We start from the raw sequence: 15,773 nt of genomic DNA, 5'->3' as shown, positions 1-15,773 counted from the left end.
GAGTGGCGCTGCGGAAACGTGATGGGCACAGAGGTTGATGGATGAAACCATCATCTGCTAACAATCTTAATTTTTAGAAATGAATTGCAACCAGCGATCAAAAAAATCTAAATATCATGGGCATGTCTCAGTGCCCTCCGTGGGTTGAAGCAGAGTGGCGCTGCGGAAACGTGATGGGCCCAGAGGTTGATGGATGAAACCATCCTCTGCTAACAATCTTTATTTTTAGAAATTAATTGCAACCAGCGATCAAAAAAAGCTAAATATCATGGGCATGTCTCAGTGCCCTACGTGATTCTTTTTTTTACTGTTTCTATCAGTTCGTATAGGTCATGCTATAACACCATGCCCCAGATGCCTAAAAAACTGGCCTCCCATGCCAGGGATTGTGAGTGGAAGTCTTATCTGTGGCGGATGAAAGCAGAGTGTCCCAGCGGAAGCGTGCTGGGCCCATAACCCAGAGGTCTATGGATTGAAACCATCCTCTGCAATCCATTTTTATTTTCAGAAATTAACTGCAACCAGGGATAAAAAAAAGCATAATATCAATGGCATGTCTCAGTGCCCTCCGTGGGTTGAAGCAGAGTGGCGCTGCGGAAACGTGATGGGCCCAGAGGTTGATGGATGAAACCATCCTCTGCTAACAATCTTTGTTTTTAGAAATGAATTGCAACCAGCGATCAAAAAAAGCTAAATATCATGGGCATGTCTCAGTGCCCTTCGTCATTCAAATTTTTTACTGTTTCTATCAGTTTGTATAGGTCATGCTGATTACATCATGCCCCAGTCACCTAAAAAACTGGCCTCCCAAGCCAGGGATTGTGAGTGCAAGTCTTATCAGTGGCGGATGAAAGCAGAGTGTCCCAGCTGAAGGGTGCTGGGCCCATAACCCAGAGGTCTATGGATCGAAACTATCCTCTGCAATCCATTTTTATTTTTAGAAATTAATTGCAAACATAAATAAAAAATACCATAATTTCATGGGCATGTCTCAGTTCCCTCTGTGATTCTTTGTTTGACTGCTTCTGTCAGTTTGTATAGGTCACACTGATTACAGAGGCGCAGCGGAAGCGTGATGGCCCCGTAACCCAGAGGTCGATGGATCGAAATCACTCTCTGCTATCAAGATCAGTTTTGGCAAGTACCCCAGTGGCCTAATGGATAAGGCACTGGCCTTCTAAGCCAGGGATTGTGGGTTCGAGTCCCATCTGGGGTGGATGAAGGCAATTTGGGAAAGAAGAAGAGAGTTCATGTAACAAAGATGTTGAAGCCATTGTATTTTTAGAAATGAAGTGCAAATAGGGATTAAAAAAAGGATACTTTCATGGGCATCTCTCTGTGCCCTTCGTGAATCTTTTTTTTATCTGCTTCTATCAGTTCGTATAGGTCATGCTGATCACACAGTGCCACAGTGGCCTAAGAAACTGGCCTCCTAATCCATGTATTGTGAGTTCAAGTATTATTTTGGGGTGCCTTAAAGTGGAGTGATGAAGTGGAAGTATGCTGGGCAGTTAACCCAGTGATTTATGGATCGAAACCATCCTCTTCTATCCAGTTTGTTTTCAGCAAACAGAAATATAAAAACTGCCATAACCCAGAGGTCGATGGATGCCTAAAAAACTGACCTCCCAAGCCAGAGATTGTGAGTTTAAGTCTTCTCAGGGGTGGCTGAAAACAGAGTGTCCCAGCGGAAGCATGCTGGGCCCATAACCCAAAGGTCTATGGATGGAAACCATCCTCTGCTAACAATCTTTATTTTTAGAAATTAATTGCAACCAGCGATCAAAAAAAGCTAAATATCATGGGCATGTCTCAGTGTCCTTCGTCATTCAATTTTTTTTACTGTTTCTATCAGTTCGTATAGGTCATGCTGATTACACCATGCCCCAGTGGCCTAAAAAACTGGCCTCCCAAGCCAGGGATTGTGAGTGTAAGTCTTATCAGTGGCGGATGAAAGCAGAGTGTCCCAGCGGAAGCGTGCTGGGCCCCTAACCCAGAGGTCTATGGATCGAAATCATCCTCTGCAATCCATTTTTATTTTTAGAAATTAATTGCAAACATAAATAAAAAATAGCATAATTTCATGGGCATGTCTCAGTTCCCTCTGTGATTCTTTGTTTGACTGCTTCTGTCAGTTTGTATAGGTCACACTGATTACAGAGGCGCAGCGGAAGCGTGATGGCCCCGTAACCCAGAGGTCGATGGATCGAAATCACTCTCTGCTATCATGATCAGTTTTAGCAAGTACCCCAGTGGCCTAATGGATAAGGCACTGGCCTTCTAAGCCAGGGATTGTGGGCTCGAGTCCCATCTGGGGTGGATGAAGGCAGTTTGGGAAAGAAGAAGAGAGTTCATGTAACAAAGATGTTGAAGCCATTGTATTTTTAGAAATGAAGTGCAAATAGGGATTAAAAAAAGGATACTTTCATGGGCATCTCTCTGTGCCCTTCGTGATTGTTTTTTTTATCTGCTTCTATCAGTTCGTATAGGTCATGCTGATCACACAGTGCCACAGTGGCCTAAGAAACTGGCCTCCTAATACATGTATTGTGAGTTCAAGTATTATTTTGGGGTGCCTTAAAGTGGAGTGATGAAGTGGAAGTATGCTGGGCAGTTAACCCAGTGATTTATGGATCGAAACCATCCTCTTCTATCCAGTTTGTTTTCAGCAAACAGAAATATAAAAACTGCCATAACCCAGAGGTCGATGGATGCCGAAAAAACTGACCTCCCAAGCCAGAGATTGTGAGTTTAAGTCTTCTCAGGGGTGGCTGAAAACAGAGTGTCCCAGCGGAAGCATGCTGGGCCCATAACCCAGAGGTCTATGGATGGAAACCATCCTCTGCTAACAATCTTTATTTTTAGAAATTAATTGCAACCAGCGATCAAAAAAAGCTAAATATCATGGGCATGTCTCAGTGTCCTTCGTCATTCTAATTTTTTACTGTTTCTATCAGTTCGTATAGGTCATGCTGATTACACCATGCCCCAGTGGCCTAAAAAACTGGCCTCCCAAGCCAGGGATTGTGAGTGTAAGTCTTATCAGTGGCGGATGAAAGCAGAGTGTCCCAGCGGAAGCTTGCTGGGCCCATATCCCAGAGGTCTATGGATCGAAACCATCCTCTGCAATCCATTTTCATTTTTAGAAATGAATTGCAAACATAAATAAAAAATAGCATAATTTCATGGGCATGTCTCAGTTCCCTCTGTGATTCTTTGTTTGACTGCTTCTGTCAGTTTGTATAGGTCACACTGATTACAGAGGCGCAGCGGAAGCGTGATGGCCCCGTAACCCAGAGGTCGATGGATCGAAATCACTCTCTGCTATCAAGGTAAGTTTTGGCAAGTACCCCAGTGGCCTAATGGATAAGGCACTGGCCTTCTAAGCCAGGGATTGTGGGTTCGAGTCCCATCTGGGGTGGATAAAGGCAGTTTGGGAAAGAAGAAGAGAGTTCATGTAACAAAGATGTTGAAGCCATTGTATTTTTAGAAATGAAGTGCAAATAGGGATTAAAAAAAGGAAACTTTCATGGGCATCTCTCTGTGCCCTTCGTGATTCTTTTTTTTTATCTGCTTCTATCAGTTCGTATAGGTCATGCTGATCACACAGTGCCACAGTGGCCTAAGAAACTGGCCTCCTAATCCATGTATTGTGAGTTCAAGTATTATTTTGGGGTGCCTTAAAGTGGAGTGATGAAGTGGAAGTATGCTGGGCAGTTAACCCAGTGATTTATGGATCGAAACCATCCTCTTCTATCCAGTTTGTTTTCAGCAAACAGAAATATAAAAACTGCCATAACCAAGAGGTCGATGGATGCCTAAAAAACTGACCTCCCAAGCCAGAGATTGTGAGTTTAAGTCTTCTCAGGGGTGGCTGAAAACAGAGTGTCCCAGCGGAAGCATGCTGGGCCCATAACCCAGAGGTCTATGGATGGAAACCATCCTCTGCTAAAAATCTTTATTTTTAGAAATTAATTGCAACCAGCGATCAAAAAAAGCTAAATATCATGGGCATGTCTCAGTGCCCTTCGTCATTCTAATTTTTTACTGTTTCTATCAGCTCGTATAGGTCATGCTGATTACACCATGCCCCAGTGGCCTAAAAAACTGGCCTCCCAAGCCAGGGATTGTGAGTGTAAGTCTTATCAGTGGCGGATGAAAGCAGAGTGTCCCAGCGGAAGCGTGCTGGGCCCATAACCCAGAGGTCTATGGATCGAAACCATCCTCTGCAATCCATTTTTATTTTTAGAAATGAATGGCAAACATAAATAAAAAATAGCATAATTTCATGGGCATGTCTCAGTGCCCTCTGTGATTCTTTGTTTGACTGCTTCTGTCAATTTGTATAGGTCACACTGATTACAGAGGCGCAGCGGAATCGTGATGGCCCCGTAACCCAGAGGTCTATGGATCGAAACCATCCTCTGCAATCCATTTTTATTTTTAGAAATGAATTGCAACCATAAATAAAAAATAGCATAATTTCATGGGCATGTCTCAGTTCCCTCTGTGATTCTTTGTTTGACTGCTTCTGTCAGTTTGTATAGGTCACACTGATTACAGAGGCGCAGCGGAAGCGTGATGGCCCCGTAACCCAGAGGTCGATGGATCGAAATCACTCTCTGCTATCATGATCAGTTTTGGCAAGTACCCCAGTGGCCTAATGGATAAGGCACTGGCCTTCTAAGCCAGGGATTGTGGGTTCGAGTCCCATCTGGGGTGGATGAAGGCAGTTTGCGAAAGAAGAAGAGAGTTCATGTAACAAATATGTTGAAGCCATTGTACTTTTAGAAATGAAGTGCAAATAGGGATTAAAAAAAGGATACTTTCATGGGCATCTCTCTGTGCCCTTCGTGATTCTTTTTTTTATCTGCTTCTATCAGTTCGTATAGGTCATGCTGATCACACAGTGCCACAGTGGCCTAAGAAACTGGCCTCCTAATCCATGTATTGTGAGTTCAAGTATTATTTTGGGGTGCCTTAAAGTGGAGTGATGAAGTGGAAGTATGCTGGGCAGTTAACCCAGTGATTTATGGATTGAAACCATCCTCTTCTATCCATTTTTTTTCAGCAAACAGAAATATAAAAACTGCCATAACCCAGAGGTCGATGGATGCCTAAAAAACTGACCTCCTAAGCCAGAGATTGTGAGTTTAAGTCTTCTCAGGGGTGGCTGAAAACCGAGTGTCCCAGCGGAAGCATGCTGGGCCCATAACCCAGAGGTCTATGGATGGAAAACATCCTCTGCTAACAATCTTTATTTTTAGAAATGAATTGCAACCAGCGATCAAAAAAAGCTAAATATCATGGGCATGTGTCAGTGCCCTTCGTCATTCTAATTTTTTACTGTTTCTATCAGTTCGTATAGGTCATGCTGATTACATCATGCCCCAGTGGCCTAAAAAACTGGCCTCCCAAGCCAGGGATTGTGAGTTTAAGTCTTGTCAGGGGCGGCTGCAGAGTTTCCCAGCGGAAGCGTGCTGGGCCCCTAACCCAGAGGTCGATGGATGGAAACCATCCTCTGCTGTCCAGTTATATTTTTAGCAATGAAGTGCAAACATAAATGAAAAAAAGCATAATTTCATGGGCATTTCTCGTTGCCTTCCATTATATATTTTCCTTACTGCTTCTATCAGTTTGTATAGGTGAAGCTATCTTCACAGTGCCCCAGTGGCCTAATGGATAAGGCACTGGCCTCCTAAGCCAGGGATTGAGGGTTCGAGTCCCTTCTGGGGTGGGTTGAAGCAGTGCGGTGCTGTAGAAACGTGCTGGGCCCAGAGGTCGATGAACTGAAGCCATCCTCAGCTCGCAAATTTTTATTTTTACAAATTAATTGCAACCAGCGATCAAAAAAAGCAAAATATCATGGGCTTGTCTCAGTGCCCTACGTGATTCTTTTTTTTACTGTTTCTATAAGATCGTATAGGTCATGCTATAACACCATGCCCCAGATGCCTAAAAAAATGGCCTCCCATGCCAGGGATTGTGAGTTTAAGTCTTCTCAGGGGTGGCTGAAAACAGAGTGTCCCAGCGGAAGCGTGCTGGGCCCATAACCCAGAGGCCTATAGATCGAAACCATTCTCTGCGATCCATTTTAATTTTCAGAAATTAAACTGCAACCAGGGATTAAAAAAAGCATAATATAAATGGCATGTCTCAATGCCCTATGCGGGTTGAAGCAGAGTGGCGCTGCGTCAACGTGCTGGGCCCGTAACCCAGAGGTCTATGAATGAAACCATCCTCTGCTAAAAATCTTTATTTTTAGAAATTAATTGCAACCAGCGATCAAAAAAAGCTAAATATCATGGGCATGTCTCAGTGCCCTTCCTCATTCAAATGTTTTACTGTTTCTATCAGTTCGTATAGGTCATGCTGATTACACCATGCCCCAGTGGCCTAAGAAACTGGCCTCCTAATCCATGTATTGTGAGTTCAAGTATTATTTTGGGGTGCCTTAAAGTGGAGTGATGAAGTGGAAGTATGCTGGGCAGTTAACCCAGTGATTTATGGATCGAAACCATCCTCTTCTATCCAGTTTGTTTTCAGCAAACAGAAATATAAAAACTGCCATAACCCAGAGGTCGATGGATGCCTAAAAAACTGACCTACCAAGCCAGAGATTGTGAGTTTAAGTCTTCTCAGGGGTGGCTGAAAACAGAGTGTCCCAGCGGAAGCATGCTGGGCCCATAACCCAGAGGTCTATGGATGGAAACCATCCTCTGCTAACAATATTTATTTTTACATATTAATTGCAACCAGCAATCAAAAAAATCTAAATATCATGAGCATGTCTCAGTGCCCTTTGTCATTCAATTTTTTTTACTGTTTCTATCAGTTCGTATAGGTCATGCTGATTACACCATGCCCCAGTGGCCTAAAAAACTGGCCTCCCAAGCCAGGGATTGTGAGTGTAAGGCTTATCAGTGGCGGATGAAAGCAGAGTGTCCCAGCGGAAGCGTGCTGGGCCCCTAACCCAGAGGTCTATGGATCGAAACCATCCTCTGCAATCCATTTTTATTTTTAGAAATTAATTGCAAACATAAATGAAAAATAGCATAATTTCATGGGCATGTCTCAGTTCCCTCTGTGATTCTTTGTTTGACTGCTTCTGTCAGTTTGTATAGGTCACACCGATTACAGAGGCGCAGCGGAAGCGTGATGGCCCCGTAACCCAGATGTCGATGGATCGAAATCACTCTCTGCTATCAAGGTAGGTTTTGGCAAGTACACCAGTGGCCTAATGGATAAGGCACTGGCCTTCTAAGCAAGGGATTGTGGGTTCGAGTCCCATCTGGGGTGGATGAAGGCAGTTTGGGAAAGAAGAAGAGAGTTCATGTAACAAAGATGTTGAAGCCATTGTATTTTTAGAAATGAAGTGCAAATAGGGATTAAAAAAAGGATACTTTCATGGGCATCTCTCTGTGCCCTTCGTGATTCTTTTTTTTTATCTGCTTCTATCAGTTCGTATAGGTCATGCTGATCACACAGTGCCACAGTGGCCTAAGAAACTGGCCTCCTAATCCATGTATTGTGAGTTCAAGTATTATTTTGGGGTGCCTTAAAGTGGAGTGATGAAGTGGAAGTATGCTGGGCAGTTAACCCAGTGATTTATGGATTGAAACCATCCTCTTCTATCCAGTTTGTTTTCAGCAAACAGAAATATAAAAACTGCCATAACCCAGAGTTCGATGGATGCCTAAAAAACTGACCTCCCAAGCCAGAGATTGTGAGTTTAAGTCTTCTCAGGGGTGGCTGAAAACAGAGTGTCCCAGCGGAAGCATGCTGGGCCCATAACCTAGAGGTCTATGGATGGAAACCATCCTCTGCTAACAATCTTTGTTTTTAGAAATGAATTGCAACCAGCGATCAAAAAAAGCTAAATATCATGGGCATGTCTCAGTGTCCTTCGTCATTCTAATTTTTTACTGTTTCTATCAGTTCGTATAGGTCATGCTGATTACACCATGCCCCAGTGGCCTAAAAAACTGGCCTCCCAAGCCAGGGATTGTGAGTGTAAGTCTTATCAGTGGCGGATGAAAGCACAGTGTCCCAGCGGAAGCGTGCTGGGCCCGTAACCCAGAGGTCTATGCATCGAAACCATCCTCTGCAATCCATTTTTATTTTTAGAAATGAATTGCAACCATAAATAAAAAATAGCATAATTTCATGGGCATGTCTCAGTTCCCTCTGTGATTCTTTGTTTGACTGCTTCTGTCAGTTTGTTTAGGTCACACTGATTACAGAGGCGCAGCAGAAGCGTGATGGCCCCGTAACCCAGATGTCGATGGATCGAAATCACTCTCTGCTATCAAGGTAGGTTTTGGCAAGTACCCCAGTGGCCTAATGGATAAGGCACTGGCCTTCTAAGCCAGGGATTGTGGGTTCGAGTCCCATCTGGGGTGGATGAAGGCAGTTTGTGAAAGAAGAAGAGAGTTCATGTAACAAAGATGTTGAAGCTAATGTTTTTTTAGAAATGAAGTGCAAATAGGGATTAAAAAAAGGATACTTTCATGGGCATCTCTCTGGGCCCTTCGTGAATCTTTTTTTTTATCTGCTTCTATCAGTTCGTATAGGTCATGCTGATCACACAGTGCCACAGTGGCCTAAGAAACTGGCCTCCTAATCCATGTATTGTGAGTTCAAGTATTATTTTGGGGTGCCTTTAAGTGGAGTGATGAAGTGGAAGTATGCTGGGCAGTTAACCCAGTGATTTATGGATCGAAACCATCCTCTTCTATCCAGTTTGTTTTCAGCTAACAGAAATATAAAAACTGCCATAACCCAGAGGTCGATGGATGCCTAAAAAACTGACCTCCAAGCCAGAGATTGTGAGTTTAAGTCTTCTCAGGGGTGGCTGAAAACAGAGTGTCCCAGCCGAAGCATGCTGGGCCCATAACCTAGAGGTCTATGGATGGAAACCATCCTCTGCTAACAATTTTTATTTTTAGAAATTAATTGCAACCAGCGATCAAAAAAAGCTAAATATCATGGACGTGTCTCAGTGCCCTACGTGATTCTTTTTTTTACTGTTTCTATCAGTTCGTATAGGTCATGCTATAACACCATGCCCCAGATGCCTAAAAAACTGGCCTCCCATGCCAGGGATTGTGAGTGGAAGTCTTATCAGTGGCGGATGAAAGCAGAGTGTCCCAGCGGAAGCGTGCTGGGCCCATAACCCAGAGGTCTATGGATCGAAACCATCCTCTGCAATCCATTTTTATTTTCAGAAATTAACTGCAACCAGGGATAAAAAAAAGCATAATATCAATGGCATGTCTCAGTTCCCTCCGTGGGTTGAAGCAGAGTGGCGCTGCGGAAACGTGATGGGCCCAGAGGTTGATGGATGAAACCATCCTCTGCTAACAATCTTAATTTTTAGAAATGAATTGCAACCAGCGATCAAAAAAAGCTAAATATCATGGGCATGTCTCAGTGCCCTCCGTGGGTTGAAGCAGAGTGGCGCTGCGGAAACGTGATGGGCCCAGAGGTTGATGGATGAAACCATCCTCTGCTAACAATCTTTATTTTTAGAAATGAATTGCAACCAGCGATCAAAAAAAGCTAAATATCATGGGCATGTCTCAGTGCCCTACGTGATTCTTTTTTTTACTGTTTCTATCAGTTCGTATAGGTCATGCTATAACACCGTGCCCCAGATGCCTAAAAAACTGGCCTCCCATGCCAGGGATTGTGAGTTTAAGTCTTGTCAGGGGTGGCTGAAAACAGAGTTTCCCAGCGGAAGCGTGCTGGGCCCATAACCCAGAGGTCGATGGATGGAAACCATCCTCTGCTATCCAGATTTATTTTTAGCAATGAAGTGCAAACATAAATGAAAAAAAGCATAATTTCATGGGCATTTCTCATTGCCTTCCATTATATATTTTCCTTAGTGCTTCTATCAGTTTGTATAGGTCATGCTAACTTCACAGTGCCCCAGTGGCCTAATGGATAAGGCACTGGCCTCCTAAGCCAGGGATTGAGGGTTCGAGTCCCTTCTGGGGTGGGTTCAAGCAGAGTGGCGCTGTGGAAACGTGCTGGGCCCAGAGGTCGATGAACTGAAGCCATCCTCAGCTTGCAATTTTTATTTTTAGAAATTAATTGCAACCAGCGATCAAAAAAAGCTAAATATCATGGGCGTGTCTCAGTGCCCTACGTGATTCTTTTTTTTACTGTTTCTATCAGTTCGTATAGGTCATGCTATAACACCATGCCCCAGATGCCTAAAAAACTGGCCTCCCATGCCAGGGATTGTGAGTGGAAGTCTTATCAGTGGCGGATGAAAGCAGAGTGTCCCAGCGGAAGCGTGCTGGGCCCATAACCCAGAGGTCTATGGATCGAAACCATCCTCTGCAATCCATTTTTATTTTCAGAAATTAACTGCAACCAGGGATAAAAAAAAGCATAATATCAATGGCATGTCTCAGTTCCCTCCGTGGGTTGAAGCAGAGTGGCGCTGCGGAAACGTGATGGGCACAGAGGTTGATGGATGAAACCATCATCTGCTAACAATCTTAATTTTTAGAAATGAATTGCAACCAGCGATCAAAAAAATCTAAATATCATGGGCATGTCTCAGTGCCCTCCGTGGGTTGAAGCAGAGTGGCGCTGCGGAAACGTGATGGGCCCAGAGGTTGATGGATGAAACCATCCTCTGCTAACAATCTTTATTTTTAGAAATTAATTGCAACCAGCGATCAAAAAAAGCTAAATATCATGGGCATGTCTCAGTGCCCTACGTGATTCTTTTTTTTACTGTTTCTATCAGTTCGTATAGGTCATGCTATAACACCATGCCCCAGATGCCTAAAAAACTGGCCTCCCATGCCAGGGATTGTGAGTGGAAGTCTTATCTGTGGCGGATGAAAGCAGAGTGTCCCAGCGGAAGCGTGCTGGGCCCATAACCCAGAGGTCTATGGATTGAAACCATCCTCTGCAATCCATTTTTATTTTCAGAAATTAACTGCAACCAGGGATAAAAAAAAGCATAATATCAATGGCATGTCTCAGTGCCCTCCGTGGGTTGAAGCAGAGTGGCGCTGCGGAAACGTGATGGGCACAGAGGTTGATGGATGAAACCATCATCTGCTAACAATCTTAATTTTTAGAAATGAATTGCAACCAGCGATCAAAAAAATCTAAATATCATGGGCATGTCTCAGTGCCCTCCGTGGGTTGAAGCAGAGTGGCGCTGCGGAAACGTGATGGGCCCAGAGGTTGATGGATGAAACCATCCTCTGCTAACAATCTTTATTTTTAGAAATTAATTGCAACCAGCGATCAAAAAAAGCTAAATATCATGGGCATGTCTCAGTGCCCTACGTGATTCTTTTTTTTACTGTTTCTATCAGTTCGTATAGGTCATGCTATAACACCATGCCCCAGATGCCTAAAAAACTGGCCTCCCATGCCAGGGATTGTGAGTGGAAGTCTTATCTGTGGCGGATGAAAGCAGAGTGTCCCAGCGGAAGCGTGCTGGGCCCATAACCCAGAGGTCTATGGATTGAAACCATCCTCTGCAATCCATTTTTATTTTCAGAAATTAACTGCAACCAGGGATAAAAAAAAGCATAATATCAATGGCATGTCTCAGTGCCCTCCGTGGGTTGAAGCAGAGTGGCGCTGCGGAAACGTGATGGGCCCAGAGGTTGATGGATGAAACCATCCTCTGCTAACAATCTTTGTTTTTAGAAATGAATTGCAACCAGCGATCAAAAAAAGCTAAATATCATGGGCATGTCTCAGTGCCCTTCGTCATTCAAATTTTTTACTGTTTCTATCAGTTTGTATAGGTCATGCTGATTACATCATGCCCCAGTCACCTAAAAAACTGGCCTCCCAAGCCAGGGATTCTGAGTGCAAGTCTTATCAGTGGCGGATGAAAGCAGAGTGTCCCAGCTGAAGGGTGCTGGGCCCATAACCCAGAGGTCTATGGATCGAAACTATCCTCTGCAATCCATTTTTATTTTTAGAAATTAATTGCAAACATAAATAAAAAATACCATAATTTCATGGGCATGTCTCAGTTCCCTCTGTGATTCTTTGTTTGACTGCTTCTGTCAGTTTGTATAGGTCACACTGATTACAGAGGCGCAGCGGAAGCGTGATGGCCCCGTAACCCAGAGGTCGATGGATCGAAATCACTCTCTGCTATCAAGATCAGTTTTGGCAAGTACCCCAGTGGCCTAATGGATAAGGCACTGGCCTTCTAAGCCAGGGATTGTGGGTTCGAGTCCCATCTGGGGTGGATGAAGGCAATTTGGGAAAGAAGAAGAGAGTTCATGTAACAAAGATGTTGAAGCCATTGTATTTTTAGAAATGAAGTGCAAATAGGGATTAAAAAAAGGATACTTTCATGGGCATCTCTCTGTGCCCTTCGTGAATCTTTTTTTTATCTGCTTCTATCAGTTCGTATAGGTCATGCTGATCACACAGTGCCACAGTGGCCTAAGAAACTGGCCTCCTAATCCATGTATTGTGAGTTCAAGTATTATTTTGGGGTGCCTTAAAGTGGAGTGATGAAGTGGAAGTATGCTGGGCAGTTAACCCAGTGATTTATGGATTGAAACCATCCTCTTCTATCCAGTTTGTTTTCAGCAAACAGAAATATAAAAACTGCCATAACCCAGAGGTCGATGAAATGCCTAAAAAACTGACCTCCCAAGCCAGAGATTGTGAGTTTAAGTCTTCTCAGGGGTGGCTGAAAACAGAGTGTCCCAGCGGAAACATGCTGGGCCCATAACCCAGAGGTCTATGGATGGAAACCATCCTCTGCTAACAATATTTATTTTTACATATTAATTGCAACCAGCGATCAAAAAAAGCTAAATATCATGGGCATGTCTCAGTGCCCTTCGTCATTCAATTTTTTTTACTGTTTCTATCAGTTCGTATAGGTCATGCTGATTACACCATGCCCCAGTGGCCTAAAAAACTGGCCTCCCAAGCCAGGGATTGTGAGTGTAAGTCTTATCAGTGGCGGATGAAAGCAGAGTGTCCCAGCGGAAGCGTGCTGGGCCCATATCCCAGAGGTCTATGGATCGAAACCATCCTCTGCAATCCATTTTTATTTTTAGAAATGAATTGCAAACATAAATAAAAAATAGCATAATTTCATGGGCATGTCTCAGTTCCCTCTGTGATTCTTTGTTTGACTGCTTCTGTCAGTTTGTATAGGTCACACTGATTACAGAGGCGCAGCGGAAGCGTGATGGCCCCGTAACCCAGAGGTCGATGGATCGAAATCACTCTCTGCTATCATGATCAGTTTTGGCAAGTACCCCAGTGGCCTAATGGATAAGGCACTGGCCTTCTAAGCCAGGGATTGTGGGCTCGAGTCCCATCTGGGGTGGATGAAGGCAGTTTGGGAAAGAAGAAGAGAGTTCATGTAACAAAGATGTTGAAGCCATTGTATTTTTAGAAATGAAGTGCAAATAGGGATTAAAAAAAGGAAACTTTCATGGGCATCTCTCTGTGCCCTTCGTGATTGTTTTTTTTATCTGCTTCTATCAGTTCGTATAGGTCATGCTGATCACACAGTGCCTCAGTGGCCTAAGAAACTGGCCTCCTAATCCATGTATTGTGAGTTCAAGTATTATTTTGGGGTGCCTTAAAGTGGAGTGATGAAGTGGAAGTATGCTGGGCAGTTAACCCAGTGATTTATGGATCGAAACCATCCTCTTCTATCCAGTTTGTTTTCAGCAAACAGAAATATAAAAACTGCCATAACCCAGAGGTCGATGGATGCCTAAAAAACTGACCTCCCAAGCCAGAGATTGTGAGTTTAAGTCTTCTCAGGGGTGGCTGAAAACAGAGTGTCCCAGCGGAAGCATGCTGGGCCCATAACCCAGAGGTCTATGGATGGAAACCATCCTCTGCTAACAACATTTATTTTTAGATATTAATTTCAACCAGCGATCAAAAAAAGCTAAATATCATGGGCATGTCTCAGTGCCCTTCGTCATTCCATTTTTTTTACTGTTTCTATCAGTTCGTATAGGTCATGCTGATTACACCATGCCCCAGTGGCCTAAAAAACTGGCCTCCCAAGCCAGGGATTGTGAGTGTAAGTCTTATCAGTGGCGGATGAAAGCAGAGTGTCCCAGCGGAAGCGTGCTGGGCCCATAACCCAGAGGCCTATAGATCGAAACCATTCTCTGCGATCCATTTTTATTTTCAGAAATTAACTGCAGCCAGGGATTAAAAAAAGCATAATATCAATGGCATGTCTCAATGCCCTATGTGGGTTGAAAGCAGAGTGGCGCTGCATCAACGTGCTGGGCCCATAACCCAGAGATCTATGAATGAAACCATCCTCTGCTAAGTGAGTGTAAGTCTTATCTGTTGGGGAGGTTCATGACCCCCATAAATACCTTTCCCCTTTTTCCTCTCTCTACTCTAACGATGTAACTATTGAAAATCCCTTTGTTATCATAGAGTCTGGTAACATCAAAAGGTGGGAAACTGATCCAAATTTCGGTACTCCAACCAGTTGAAAAATAGTTTTGGTAGTTAATGAATTTGTTGTCAGATCAGTTGGCGTCTGAGACATTATTACTGATGATAGGATGACATAAACTGTATCTTGGAAAGTCTACACATTCTAGTTATCAGATTCACAAGGAATTGTTGCGCAATTTAAATGTTTAAATTCATTCAGCTTTTTCCCGGGTTCTGAGAGCCTATGGGAGCCGTAGGAAGTGTCACGTTACAGCAAAGATCCTAAATTTTCAATAAAGAAAGTCAAGAAGCCCAAGGAATGGTCAGAGAGGGCACTTCCTGTACAGAATCTTCTCAGGTTTTTCCCTGCCATATGAGTTATGTTATACTCACAGACACCATTCAAACAGTTTTAGAAACTTTAGGGTGTTTTCTACCCAAAGCCAATAATTATATGCATATTCTTGTTTCTGGGCAGTAGTAATAACCAGATTAAATCAGGTACGTTTTCTATCCGGCCGTGTAAATACTGCCCCCTAGCCCTAACAGGTTAAAGTCATAAAACTTCCTCTCTGGTGGGAGAGAGGGTGTGCTCTCTTTGATCCTCACCCAGGAGGGAAAGTCATGACAGCCCATTGAGGTATTTAAAACCTTATTATAACATCCCACCATAATAATAGAGTTGTGTATTGTTCGTAAGCTCAATAAATTATGATATATATTTTTGAAGAAGAATTTCTCATCATTATTTGGACTGTATAGATTAATAAGCCAAATCTGTTTAGGATCCAATAGCATATTTAAAAGGATCCACCTTCCTTGCGGATGTGTTTGGACAGTCTGCACATTAGGATCTAATTATTGTTCATTAATATCAACACCCTTTTGTTCCTTTTTCCACACAACTTCATCTAAAGATGTAGAATGATTTGCCTGTAAACAATAAATATTCCTTCTCTTTTAACCAGGTAAAATGCTGATCGTTTTTTAAAAATCTGCTAGGCCATTACAATTATAACTAGCTATACTTATTTCACCACTTACCATAATGAGATACAAGTTTCAATTATATTTACCATTATATACAGTAACAGTCAAAAGTTTGGACACACCTACTGTCGTGGAATATTGCCTCAAAAATATAACACTCTTACAAGAACTTTTGAATTCAATATAGGCTTTAATACAAAATAGCAAAGCCGAAGTGGTCCGCGGAACATCTACCTTCCCTGAGCATTGGCTCTGCTTTTATGCACATACAGCATATGGGTACATCCCCTTAGCCCTTTTGCCACCATTGTCTTCCAACCCGAATTTCTTGCTTGTTTACGCCTTAT

General features: G+C 43.2%; 9 non-coding genes across 9 annotated transcripts; all 9 read left to right on the top strand.

Moving 5' to 3' along the window:
• The first annotated feature begins 1,143 nt into the window (after window positions 1–1,143).
• On the top strand, window positions 1,144–1,216 carry trnar-ucu (transfer RNA arginine (anticodon UCU)). The gene has a single exon. It is a non-coding gene; the product is annotated as a tRNA-Arg (tRNA).
• Window positions 1,217–2,246: 1,030 nt separating this feature from the next.
• On the top strand, window positions 2,247–2,319 carry trnar-ucu (transfer RNA arginine (anticodon UCU)). Its single transcript has one exon. It is a non-coding gene; the product is annotated as a tRNA-Arg (tRNA).
• Window positions 2,320–3,348: 1,029 nt separating this feature from the next.
• On the top strand, window positions 3,349–3,421 carry trnar-ucu (transfer RNA arginine (anticodon UCU)). Its single transcript has one exon. It is a non-coding gene; the product is annotated as a tRNA-Arg (tRNA).
• Window positions 3,422–4,649: 1,228 nt separating this feature from the next.
• On the top strand, window positions 4,650–4,722 carry trnar-ucu (transfer RNA arginine (anticodon UCU)). The gene has a single exon. It is a non-coding gene; the product is annotated as a tRNA-Arg (tRNA).
• Window positions 4,723–5,664: 942 nt separating this feature from the next.
• Window positions 5,665–5,737, top strand: trnar-ccu (transfer RNA arginine (anticodon CCU)). Its single transcript has one exon. It is a non-coding gene; the product is annotated as a tRNA-Arg (tRNA).
• A 2,592-nt stretch (window positions 5,738–8,329) lies between these two features.
• On the top strand, window positions 8,330–8,402 carry trnar-ucu (transfer RNA arginine (anticodon UCU)). The gene has a single exon. It is a non-coding gene; the product is annotated as a tRNA-Arg (tRNA).
• A 1,528-nt stretch (window positions 8,403–9,930) lies between these two features.
• On the top strand, window positions 9,931–10,003 carry trnar-ccu (transfer RNA arginine (anticodon CCU)). The gene has a single exon. It is a non-coding gene; the product is annotated as a tRNA-Arg (tRNA).
• Window positions 10,004–12,171: 2,168 nt separating this feature from the next.
• On the top strand, window positions 12,172–12,244 carry trnar-ucu (transfer RNA arginine (anticodon UCU)). Its single transcript has one exon. It is a non-coding gene; the product is annotated as a tRNA-Arg (tRNA).
• Window positions 12,245–13,275: 1,031 nt separating this feature from the next.
• On the top strand, window positions 13,276–13,348 carry trnar-ucu (transfer RNA arginine (anticodon UCU)). The gene has a single exon. It is a non-coding gene; the product is annotated as a tRNA-Arg (tRNA).
• Window positions 13,349–15,773: the final 2,425 nt, after the last annotated feature.

Source organism: Salmo trutta, chromosome 8 (assembly GCF_901001165.1).
Source record: "Salmo trutta chromosome 8, fSalTru1.1, whole genome shotgun sequence".
Taxonomy (NCBI): domain Eukaryota; kingdom Metazoa; phylum Chordata; class Actinopteri; order Salmoniformes; family Salmonidae; genus Salmo; species Salmo trutta.
Note: the sequence above shows the minus strand (reverse complement) of the source record. Positions and strands in the feature narration are given on the sequence as shown.